Raw genomic sequence first — 13,505 nt, 5'->3', positions numbered from 1 at the left:
GCTAATCTACAGGACAAATATAAAACCGTTGCCTCCATTCCCGAACCAAGGTCACTCCAACCTCAGTCACTGATCTCCAGTATGCAGATGACACATGCATATGCGCACATTTGGAAACTAAACTCCAAATCATCATCAATTTGTTCACTGATAAGATGTCCTATACCTAACATCCACAAAAACATCCTCCATTTATCCCTAGTGTACAACATTGTCCTCTGACAGTAAAAAGTGACTACTTGCCCAGACTCTGAGTGAAGGCAGACATCAATGATGAAATGAGCCATTGCTTCAATGCACCATCACCGCCTTTGGCTAGCTGAGGAAAAGAGTGTTTGAAAATCAAGACCTCAAACCCAGCACAAAGCTCAGCCTGTGCAGGAGGTACTCCTGAATTGTGGACTACCAACGGCACTGGAGATACCACTAATGCTTTCTTTGCAAAATCTTCCAAACCCACTGGCAGGACAAGATTAGTATCCTCTCCCAGGCCAAGATCCCTAGCAGTGAGGGTCTAATCAGTCGGCACTGATAGGCAAACCCTTGGATGTCCAACACCAGCATCCTGAAACAACTCCGTCATGCCAAGGGATAACCTGGAATACAGTAGAAACAATAGTAGTTCATAAAGCCTTCTTGATAAAGTGTAATATGTCCAACAATAGAGGCTGCTGCCTCACAGCTCCAGTGACCTGGGTTCAATCCTGACCTCTGGTCCTGTCTGCGTGGAGTTTACGTGTTCTCCTTGTGACCAGGTGGGTTTCCTCCCGCATCCAAAAGACACGCAGACTGGTAGGTAATTGGCTGCTGTAAATTTCTCCTCATGTGTATATGAGGGGTTGACTCTTCCAGTTGAATCTTCCAGTGAATCTTGGAGTTTCCAGTTGTGGGAGAGTTTAGGACCAGAGGGCACAGCCTCAAAATAAAAGGATGCCCCTTTAGAACTGAGATGATGAGGAATTTCTTTATCCAGATGATGGTGAATCTGTGGAATACATTGCCACAGATGGCTGTGGAGGCCAAGTCATTGGGTATATTTAAAGAAGAGGTTGATAGTTTCTTGATTAGTGAGGGCTTCAAAGGTTACCAGGAGAAGTCAGGAGAATGGGGTTAAGAGGGAAAATAAATCAGCCATGATCGAATGGCAGAGCAGACTCAATGGACCAAATGGCCTAATTCTGCTTCTATGTCTTATGGTCTAACCTGGAGGGAGTTGATGGGAAGGTAGGGAGGATAAAATGGCATTAGTGAAGATGGCCACTTGATGGTCAGCGTGGACTTGGTGGGCCCAAGGATCTGCTGTGTGACTCTACAACTCTAACCCTTTGCCCATGAACCTTCAAAATGGAGAAGAAGCATTCAATATGGCACTGAGAACCTTGATGCCATTTGTCAGAAGCTCACGGAAGCCCAGGATAAACCACCTCCCAAACTCCCCACACCCCTAACACATCAATCACCTCCTGCCCCACCTGTGACAGTATCTGGTGGCCTCATTAGTCATGTTGGAATCAACAAAACTGAAGAAATCTCAGCCCTGAGAGACTGCGTAAGAGGAGTTAAGGTGAACTGCCATGATCTTACTGCGCTGTGGTGCAGGTTTGAGCTTCCTTGCTTCTAATGGTCTTCCTTCAACCTACAGTATAAATAGGCCCATCTGTCAACCACACCATCTCAGCCATATCTAACTTCCAGTGCACTAACCAGCAAACAATGCATCGTTTATAATAGGAACCCAGAAAATGGGAACCAACAGGTCATTCATCTGTGTATGATAGAATCGCGGTTATGTAACTGGATGTAATCCAGAAGCCTGGACAAGTGACCTAGAGAGGCAAGTTCAAATCCCAACATGGCAACTGAGGAATTTAACTTCAAGGAAATTAATCAGTTTGAAAGGGAAAAGAAAAGGTCCTTTCTTGAAAGATAACCATTGCCACTTAAGCCCATCTGGTTCACTAATGTCCTTCAGGGAAAGAAATTTGCTGCCTCATTCAGGCTGGCTTATATATGGCTCCAATCCCCCAATGTGTTGCCTCTTTGCTACTCCTCAGTCTGGAGACAATTGGGGTGGACAAGACATCAGCATTATCCACATCCAATGAACAAACAAACTTTAAAAATTTTGCAACAAAATGTGAGGAAGATTTCATCATTTAAGTGTTAGGATCACTAATGCATAGTTTTGCAAAATAGTCATGTCAGTAATGCAGCTACAATCTTTGTGCTGTAATCTGGCTGGTTTTCAATTGATGGCATGTTCTGGGCAACATTATTTTGGACTGTGTCATAAGGGTGTAATACAGTCTCATTGTCAACCTATTATCATAAACCACAAGCAGAATGTTCAAAAGGTTCTTGTAAGAGTTATCTGCACAACGGGACTGTGTGTGAACCACTAATTATTATTTTTTGTTGCATGCATTTTCTTTGAGAGACTTGACAATGTGTTTAATGCTTGCTCATGCTGACAGCGTGATGCATTGCGTAATCAACTATCTTCTTCTGAGGCAGTTCCTTGGGATTGAGGACGACTTGCTTCCACTCCAATTTTGTGGGGCTACTGAGATCAATGTGAAAGCATAGACTTTTCCACAGTTAGGCAGGATGGATGGAAGATAGACGGGTGGGTGGGTAACTTGTGAGGTGGTGGCTTTGAGCACGTACTTAAATCTTCTCTACTGTCCACCTGGTAATCTCTTCCCATCAAGAATGAGCTGGTCCTGCAGTCTCAATAACTATTACTGTGGAATTTGTCAATACCTTATGACCCTTCAGCTCACTCTAACACACAAGCAACACCCTATGGTCATCAGTGCATACACCACAACACTGGACACCTCAGTTGAGGCCAAGGAAGACTTCTACTCCAACCTTGGGGAACAAAATGACAATCGACCATACAAGACATGTAACCATAGGTTAAATGCTGGGTTCTTCAGCAAATTTCTTGCCTTCTGAAACCCCAAAGCCTTTCCACAATCTACAAGGCACAAGTCAGGAGAGTGATGGAACACCCTCCACTTGCCTGGATGAGGGCAGCTCCAACAACACTGAAGATTCATTGGCATCCTATTCACCACCTATCCACTATCATTACACTACGGCTGTAGCGTGCACCACCGACAAAAGGCACTGCAGTTCCTTGAATAGGCTAGTCTAACTGCTCTGCCCAAATCCATGACCTCCATTACCATGAAGGGCAAGGGCAGCAGGTGTGTGGAGACACCACTGCCTGCAGGTTCCCCTCCATGTCTCACACCATCCAGACTTGGAAACATATTGCTTTTCATTCATCATTGCTGGGTCGAAACCTTGGAACTCCTTACTCAACAGCTGTACTTTCACCAGAAGGACTGCAGTGGTTCAAGGTGGTGGTTCACACCCCATGTCCTCACAGACAATTAGAAATCACAATATATGCTGGCCTTGCCAGTAACATCCAGACCCCAGAAAAATCTCAAATAGTAAAACATTTTTTCCCTAAACCTCTCTTCTACCTTTTTCCCCTTTAAGCTACTTGGTTGTTGTGTCTTTGGAATATTCTATCCCTAAGATCTGTGGATGCTGTCAAAGGTATTTAGAACAGACATGATTAGAACTTTGCGTACTAAAGCAGTCAAGGGATCTGGGGTTGGTTTACAGAAGGTGTTGAGATAGAAGATTGGCTGTGCATTAAACAACGGAGCAAATTCTGTGAACTAAATGATCCATCCTTGCTCCTAGTTCTTTGGCTCTTGTATTCGCATAAGTTGTACCAATCTGGAATGTACTGCCTGAACGGATAACGGAAATAGGTTCAGCAGAGTTCTCAGAAGAGAATTGAGACTGTGGGGAGATACTGAGGCATGGAATTAATTACATAAATCTTTCAAAGAAAGGGGAACAGGTACAATGGACCAATATCCTGCTTCATAGTGCTTTGTAAAGTAGCCAAGCTGGGGTGTAAGATACATTCCAAAACATATAAAACAAATAGAATTCACTCATATTAACAAATGAAAATACAAGTCTTGAGTTTCTCTTCAGTTATGCTGTTATATCAAATCATTTCAAGAACAATGGTGTCCAGCGCAGAGCAGTTTTCCGCAATACAATACACAAAAAATGCTGGAGGTACCCAGCAGATCAGGCAACATCTATGGAGGGAAATGAACAGTCGGTGCTTCGGGTCGAGGCCTTCATCAGGATTGGAAAGAAAGAGGGCAGGAGCCAGAATAAAAGGGTGGGGGGGAGGGGGAGGAGCACGAGCTGCAGGGGGTGACAGGTGGATCCAGGTGAGAGGGGGAAGGTAGGTAGGTGGGGGAGGGGGAAAGTGGCAATGATGTGATAAGCTGCGAGGTGATAGGTGGAAGAAGCAGAAGATGGGATCTGATAGGGGAGGACAGTGAACTATGGAACGAAGGGAAGGAGGTGGGCAACCAGAGGGAGGAAGATCGTGAGGGTGGGTGAGGGGAAAGAGAAGGGATGATAGGGCCAGAGTGATAAGGGAAAACAAAGGGGGGGGGTGGAACAGAGGGGAGTGGTTACCGGAAGTTAGAGAAATCCATGTTGATGCCGTCAAGTTGGAGACTACCAAGATGGAATATGAAGTGTTGTTCTCTCACCTGGATTCGCCTATCACCCACCAGCTCATGCTCCTTCCCTACCCCCACCCTTTTATTCTGGCATTTGCCTTCCAGCTTCCTCAACCTGAAGCATCAACGGTTCATTTCCCTCCACAGATGCTGCCCGACCTGCTGAGTTTTTCCAGCATTTTGTGTGTTTGCTCCAGATTTCCAGCATCTGCATTTTTTCTTATGTCTCCACAATCCTTTGGCCTGGGTTTAAAACAAATTGCTCTAGAAGCGGGCACCATTTGCTAAATTGGCCGTGCTCCTAAGTTTATCATCATGAAAGGTTCCTGCTATTTGCACCTGGCTTAAAGGAGACTCTAAAAATTAAGTTCTATGCTTTTAGGCATGTGCATGCTATTTGGCTATTTCAAAGGATTTTGTGTTTTTTATGTACTGCTGAATGTGATACGGAAATATATGTGTTACTTTGAGCACAACCATGAGAAAAGTAAATTTCTTGCAAACTGAATGCAGTTTTTGCTGCAGTTTGCTGTTTGTACCTGAAGTGGAAAATTCAGGCCAGGGTAAATATATTAATAAGGTAAAAAATTAAATTAAAATTAAATTAAATTAGAACTACGGCCAGTAATACCAGGATTATTACTCCAGCAAAGTACACTGAGTGAGGATAGTTATATAATAAAAATACTGTGCAATGCAATAATCTCAGTGCTTCACAGTAATGTGGTCTCCAGGGGTGACTGATGGAGGAAACCACCCAAATCTCTTCAGTCTGGCCATCAAGCCTGGACCACCATCCCCAAAGCATCACAACTTGTCATGTTATATCCTGGGAAAAGCAAAAGCACAACCCAAGGCTCAAAGGACAACAAAACAGCACAGGTCCTCCTCCCCAACTTACGAACACCACATTGATGCACAGCCTGTAATTTAACTTTAATTTATTTACCAGAGTGCCAGACACCCCCTGGCCTGAATTTTCCATTTTAGGTTCAATCAGCAAATTGCCCAAAAACTGCATTCAGTTTGCAAGAAGTTTATTTTTCTCATGATTGTGCTCAAAGTAACACATATATTTCCAAATCGCATTTAGCAGTATATAAAATAACTCAAAATTCTTTGAAATAGCCATTTGGGAGATGGCTGTTGCAGGGCTGCAGGCATCTTCTGGCGTGTGGGAACTCGGTTTGCGACCGCATTTCTGACTTGTGAACTGTTTGGGTGCCGAAGGTCCTTGCTATCCTGCTTCGTCCATCTCAGTGCAGTTCCTTCTATGCCCATTGGAAAACTTCCCCTCATGTGTCAGCCAATGGCAGGAGCACTCACCTCTGAATGAGAAAGTCATGGATTGAAGCCCCACTCCCAAGCACGAGTGTGGTGCTGTCAGCGGGACTATCATTTGGATGAGAGATTAAACTTCTTAGGTGGTCTCAAGGGTTCCCATTTCATTTTGAAGAGAAGAGCAGGGAATCTTCTTATCGTTCAATCAACACCCAAAACAGATCGCTGTCATATTGTGGGAGTTCGCTGTGTGTAAATTGACTGCTGTGTTTCCTCCACCAATAACAGTGACTATTCTTCCTCATGTACCTTATTGACTATAAAGCATTTCAGAACATGCTGAGGCTAAGGAAGGTGCTATATAAATGCTGTTCTCTTTCTTTGCCAAATAAACTTACACTTAGTTCCAATTTCACCAACCTTAATTGATTTTTTTGACAAGCAGATGAAAGAATAATTTCAGGATAGTTAACCTGCAGTGTAAAAAGCAAGATAATTAGACACATTAATAAGATTTACAAGTCAGAGATTGGAAATACAAATCAAGTACAGGCAGGATTGGGAGGAAATAACTGCTTCACTTGTTTTTTGAACTTTTGCCTGTGTTTTTTTGAAGCAATGCATGTTTCACACGATACTTCAAAATACAGCCTGAGGAAATGTTTAGGAACATGCCCCAAATGCAATGAATTCAAGTCCCCATTTCCTCAAATCGAGCAGGAGGCTGTTCAGCCCTTTGTCCAGGTCAAAGATGATGAGTTAGTTCTCGAAGATTACTAGGATGAACCAGATGGAGAATCACTTTCTCTGCTGTAAGGATATAAACCCTTGCACTGACATACACTACAGGCATGGGGTACAGTAGCCATCCAACAACAAATGCATTGTTGTCATGAACTGACCAATGGCATTGGTACCTGGGATTGTAACATATTAACCAATTTAGAAGAGCAGAACTCCTGACCTTCTGAAGTAACTGTTATGTAAGTAACTCACTTGGATGGGAGATGCAGACACCAACAGTGTGACAATGGGATTAGCACCCAAAGAACTCTCAACCGTCACAATAGGTGGGTTGGTAATAATTCTTGTCACAAGAGCTTCATGATCAACCCAACAGCCTGGGAGGAGTTCCCTGTAAACTCATAGACTAAACTCAAGTAGATTCACTCTGCTACACTCTTCAAGGCAGGTTGAAGGGATTTCCCATTATGTGCACCACAGACTGCCAAGCACCTGTCCCATGTGCATCACATCCTCACGTCCAGAACACAAACCAGGCAAATGCCAGTGACAAAGAAGGTTAATGATCAGTAGAGGACGAATTGAGGGGAAAAGGTGGTGGAGCCTGAAGAAGGTGTCTAAACGTAATGCCCAATTCTTTGTTTGCTGTAACATCTTTGTGAATTCATTGAGGCACAGCAAATATCTATCTACAAAGGCTGAGGTTTATACAACATAGAACACTACAGCGCAATACGGGGCCTTCAGCCCACAATGTTGTGCCGACATTTTATCCTGCTCTAAGATCTATCTAATGCTTCCCTCCCACGTAGCCCCCCATCTCTCTATCATTCATATGTCCATCTAAGAGTCTCTTAAATGCCCCTAATGTATCTGCCCCACAACCTCTGTTTATGTTCAAGCAGCACCCTAACCATTTACTTGTTGAGTTTCTAAGCTTTAGGGACAAACTCCAAGTCTGTGAAACTGTTATATTGTTTGGGAAGCAGGAACACTATATGCTTCTGCTATCTAATAGAATCACAATGCAAACAAACACACAGGTACAGAGAGAACAGCATATTCATATGTAAAGATATATTACAGTCCATTCACCTGTAAGTTACAGCGCTAAATACTTTGAAGGTTTCTGCTTCAATCAGTTGTTGAGGCCGTGAGTTCTAGACCTCTACCACCCTCTGGATGAAAATAGTCCTCCTCACCTTCTCTCTACTAATTACTTTACTGTGTCCCAGGATGTTGACCTCTCTGCTCAGGGACATAGGTACTTCTCACTCTATCTGGATGCCTTATAACTTCACTCACTTCAGTGTCTCTGAGTTGAGAGTTTCAAAACAGAATTTTGCAAGAATCACAGGACAGTAAGTAAGAATGTGTTTATCGCATTAATGTGGAATTTTGGAAACACTGTTGACTATTTACACTTCACATGATATACAGTCAAAGCATTTTCTTTAAAAATGTGCCTTCAACGCGTCTTTCAAGAATGCTTTCGTGCCTAACTAAAACCTTTCTGATTGTTGTGGCTGAAATCCAATGCAACCTTAAGCAGTCAGGAGATTCATTGTCAACTTGCTGTTATCCATCTTCAGTTGACAACAGTACTGCGAGAAACGGAATCAGAGAAACACCATCTCCCAAAGAAAAAACACCTTTGTTGGAGAAAGGAATTTGCGTCATTAAGGAGGAGGTGAGATTGTCAATATCTCTGGTTCAAACAGAGAAATGAGAACAAAGTCAGGAACAATTTGTTAATTGCTAGGCTCTTATTTCAGAGGTAAAGGTAATATGCTCTCTTATGAAATCAGATGCCAAAAAAAGAATGGGTCCTGTTGCAGGGTTTCCATCCGAAACATTGACAATTCCTTTCCCTCCACAGGTGCTGATTGACCCACTGAGTTCCTCCAGCAGTTTATTTGTTGATCCAGATTACAGCATTTGCAGTCATTTGTGTCTGCCAAAAAAGAATGTTCCCTAGCCACCAGGTTGGTCCTTGACCATAGTTTGAGGCTAAACCAAATTATTTTTAGCTGCAATTTGGTCTTAGACCCTGATCTGAGCTTAAAGTCATAGAGGAATACAGCACAGATACAGGCCCTTCGGCCCAACCAGTCCATGCCGACCATGGTGCCCACGCAGCTAGTCCCAATTTCGTGCGTTTCGCCCACACCCCTACAAGCCTCGCCCCTCCACGTACCTGTCCAAGTGCTTCTTAAATGATACTGTTGTACCTGCCTCAACTACTTCCTCTGGCAGCTCGTTCCATATACTGACCACCCTCTGGGTGAAAAAGTTGCCCCTCAGGTCCCTTTCAAATCTTTCCCCTCTGACCATGGGTTAAGCTTCTGGCACCTTAACCCACCCAATCACCAAGGCTGCCTGCTTCTGTGAAATTTCCCACCTCTGTCCATGCTTGTCACGTATGCTGCTGTTACCTCGTCTAAGCTTGTGTTCAGTTATGGTCACTATGGTAAAGATGTTATTAAACTGGAAAGAGTGCAGAAAAGATTTACAAGGATGTTGCCAGGACTTGAGGGACTGAATTGTAGGGAGAGGTTGGACAGGCTGGGACTTTAATTCTCAGAGTGCAGGAGACTGAGAGGTGATCTTATAGAGGTGTATAATATCACGAGGGGCATAGATAGAGTGAATACACACAGTCTTATTCCCAGGGTTGGGGAATCAAGAACAAGAGGGCATAGGTTTAAGATGAGAGGGGAAAGATTTAATAGGAACTTGAGGGGCAACTTTTTGACACAAAGGGTGGTACCTATGTGGAATGAGCTGCCAGAGGAAGAGGTTGAGGCAGGTACAATAACAGCTTTTAAAAGACAGTTGGACAGGTACATCGGTTGGAAGGGTTTAGAAGGTTATGGGCCAAACGCTGTCAAGTGGGACTAGCTTGGATGGGGCATCTTGGTCAGCATGGACCAGTTGGGCTGTATGACTCCATGACTCTATCTCCAGCCTTGACCATCATCAATACTGATGCATAGAAAATGGTCCTGCTGACCACTTTTTATGCTCTGAAAATCCTCTAAAATACATTGCCCATGTCCCTACTCACACCAAATACGGTTCACCCATTGCTCCTTTTTGCTTACTGACATACAATTTGTTGTTTCCAGTACGAGTGTTAAAATCCTCATCCTTCTTTTGAAATTCATCCGCGGTCTCACTCTGTCCTTCTGTCCCATAACCCTGCGAGGTATCTATGCTCCTACAATCCTGTCCTGTCATTCAACCCAGTCATAATCACTCCATCTTTGGCAACAGTTCCTTCAGCAGCCAAGGCCCTAAGCTCTGGAATTTCCTTCATAAATCTCTTTATCCTCCTTAAAGCAATTCCTTAACTCTTTGACCAAACTTTTGGCTGTCTGCCCTATTATTCTAAATGGCTTGTTATCACACTCAGTTTGACCACACTCCTGTGAAGCACCCTGGGATATTTTGACTCTGTCAAAGGCACTAAGTGCAAGTTGTCACTGTCATTTAGCTACACAATAGGTTTCCTAACCAGCCAGGAATATCTTTGAATTAACTCTGCCAGGAGAATCATTGTGGCATTAAAAACAAACTGTTTATTTCTTATAACATTTTGTTGCTTTCATAAAAATATTAAGAGATGGGAGAGGCTGGTAGGGAGGGCTGTTTACCTGGATGGGGAGTTTGGAGGTGGTAGGTCACATGATGAAGCCTCCAGGAATAAGTTCAACCATTTGGCAATCGCAGTATGCAAAGCTGAGTTAACAGTCCGAATGCCAGGAGCTAGGTCGTAGCTGGTGAACTCCAGGAATTTGAATTCAGTGAACATCCAGAACATATAAAGCCGGTGAGGACATACACTGCAGTTAAACCGGACTCTAGCTTTGTTGGAGAACTGAATTATCAGAGCTATATTCCTGTGTTTTAGACATAAAACTGAGTGATCTACTAATTCCAACAGACATTAAAGATACCACAGCATATATAAATTTGTAGTTTTACTATTGTTTTATCTCCTCTATATGTCCATTGAATAGTTTACGGCACCAAAGGATGCTATTGATCCTATTGTGCCTGATGGAGACCTTTATGGAAGAATCCAGAACTCATCTCCTGCGCTATGCTCTTCCAATTACTTGTATCGCCTTCTGCTTCACAATTTTTCAACTTACCTCAACCACTTCCTCTTCCAGTACAAAATGTTGCATGCTCAATAACTTCTCTGCAAAAGATCTTCTGCCTTCTTTTCTCATTTTCTTAATGATAAGTTTAATTGATGGCCTCATCGCTGATCCTCAGTGCCTTTCCCATTCACGCTGCTGAAAGTCTTAAGAATTTAAAAGGAAATTCCCTTGGTTAAAATCAGTTCCATAATTCAATTAAAACTAGCTGCTGGAGGAACTCAGCGGGTCAGGCAGCATCTGTTGAGGGAAGTGGACTGTCGCTGTTTCTGGTCAGGGCCCTCCATGGATAAGAAAGGTTTAGAGGGATATGGGTCAAATGCAGTCAAATGCAGGCAAATGGGATGAGCTCAAAAAGGCACCTTAGTTGGCATGGATGAGTTGGGCCAAGGGGCCTGCTTCCATGCTGTGTAACTCTATGACCGTACTTCCATCAACTGTATTGATACTTGCTCTCAGTGATTGGTTTTGACACTGCAAGGTGCTTAAACAAAGACTGCACTCTATCGGAACAGCAGGCAGCCACTTGACATACTGTAAGTGGTCTGGAAACTGACCACCATATGTAACCTGACATTGATTGGTTCCTCAACATTTCTAAATAGATGCTTTGGTTTAATATTGAGACAGAGGAAATATGAGATGGCCATAAGGCAGTTTAATGAAATTTTCAGAGGATTTGGTTATATCTATGGTTATATATTTAATAGTATTGTTTATGTGTTTGTTTGATGGGATGGTACACAGGGCACAGAAGTCATGTGGCTCCTTTAGTTAATGGTGATTGTGAATACAACCCTAGAGTCATAGAACTGTGAGTACCACTGCCTTACTGTTTTGGTTAAACCAGGCGGCACAGATTAGCCAGAACTTCAGCATCAAGGCTGTCAAAAAGTTATTTTTTCACATATTTTTCAGGCGTTGCTTGTTCTGTCATCCCTTCCATGTCTCCACCGACATCATTGCATTGGAGGCAGAAGAAGTTTAGATGCTGGGTCCTCACAATGAGGAACCACCTGCCTCTCCGCACAGCTGGTTTGCTGCTGACTACAAATTTGGGTCCAATTTGTTCAATTATCACAGCTTTGGTGATTTCCAGCAGAAGCTAGCAATATCCTTAGAATCACTTCCTGATGCCTTGATGCTGCAGGACTTTCCCGGATGGTCTCAGATTCCTGGATGTTTTCCAGTTTCCCATTCCTGCTCTCCCTCTTTTACTCCAAAATCCACATTACTGCAAGTGCTCACAAATACATCTGATTAGAATCTTTCTCATTTTAACTAATTCATCACAACTCGCTGAGCTTGTGATGGCATCTGTAGAGGTAAGTTAGTTGGAAAGGGTTTTTGACTTAAAGATTAACAGAGACATGGAATTATTTTCTCCACAATGCTAATGCTGGGTCAACTGACAGACTTTTGTTGCTAGGACTATTGATGGCTATAGATCAAAGGCAAACAATGAATTTGAGGTACAGATCAGCTTTGATGTAATGAATTGGAGAAACAGGATAAAAAGACTAAGTAGCTATCTCCTGTTCTTTTGTTCAATGCCAGGTTCTGATGACAAAGTAGCAAAAGCTGTTGATCTGGATATGCTCAGATGATTATTGGAGTACTTGGCTTCTTCTTCAAAGAATTTGAGAGAGAGAATTGTGTTCAGTTGTGCAGACATTGGCATTTCATTTTGTAGAAACAGTGGATGAGTAACAGTATCTTAAGAAAGCAAAAAAAGCTGAATTTCCCTCCTCTTTACAAAACAGTTACAAGCTTGTCTCCTTCCCCTTCTGCTCTCCTGTCTATCTGTCTTAGAATACTTAATATTAAATTTTTTTGTAGATTCATGGTTTCCCTCTTTTTCTGTGGTGTTGCTTAAACAATGTTTTTTTTCATTGAGAGGGGGGAGAGAAGGAGTGGGGGGGGGAGAGAGAGAGAGAGAGATATTCGACCTTGAAATTTAAATAACGTTGAAATTAATGGTGTTCACCTTTATTTATGCTTAAAATGGATGCTGTTTTCTCAACTTGCTCAAAGTTCTGTCCTGTTGAATTGCTTTTCAGAAAGAGAATGCCACACACTGAGCAGAAGTGACAGAGCAGATATTTCTACCTAAATATTTATATCTCAGATTTTAAATGAAAACTTTCTTCAGTTATGTTGTCCCAGATTATCCTGAGAAATGTTGGTGGTAGAACTGCCATCATTTTTCAATGTAAGCATCAGGAGGTGCAGGACTCCTGTGTGTGTGCGTGCAGAAATACCAAACTTTTGAACTTCCTGAGAGGTCTTCTATTGCTGTCATTTTGAGTGTGTGCTCTGACGGAGAGTGGCAACATCCTAAAGTTTTCCAACAATTACACTGTGGAATCTGGCCACTGAACCTGCACCAGGTAATTACAGCAAAAATATAACTAAATTAACATCACACAATGATTTACATCACAATCTGTCCAGTCTGCACATTTCTGACAGTGGTTTGCTGTGCAGTTAAGAACATCCTCAACAACAAGGCAGATAGAATTATATAAGCTACAATATTTATTCATATGTTGGATGCCATATGGGACTGAATTAGCATTCATGATACACAAAGATTCAGAGTCAACTTTCATGCCCAGAATGTAAGTCAGAGAACTGGGAAATGGGTAGAATAAATTGGTGTAACAATGTTACTTACACTTACATTCTACCATTTTAAAGAAATGATAAACAGTGAGTAAAGGTGCAGAGGAGGTTT

General features: G+C 42.6%; 1 protein-coding gene across 1 annotated transcript in view; it reads left to right on the top strand.

The window, feature by feature from the left end:
• LOC127585166 (collagen and calcium-binding EGF domain-containing protein 1-like) overlaps nt 1–13,505 on the top strand; it is a 169,435-nt gene that overhangs the window by 140,635 nt on the left and 15,295 nt on the right. The window lies entirely within an intron of this gene.

Source organism: Pristis pectinata, chromosome 32, assembly GCF_009764475.1.
Source record: "Pristis pectinata isolate sPriPec2 chromosome 32, sPriPec2.1.pri, whole genome shotgun sequence".
NCBI lineage: Eukaryota > Metazoa > Chordata > Chondrichthyes > Rhinopristiformes > Pristidae > Pristis > Pristis pectinata.
This window is presented reverse-complemented; position numbering and strand designations above follow the sequence as displayed.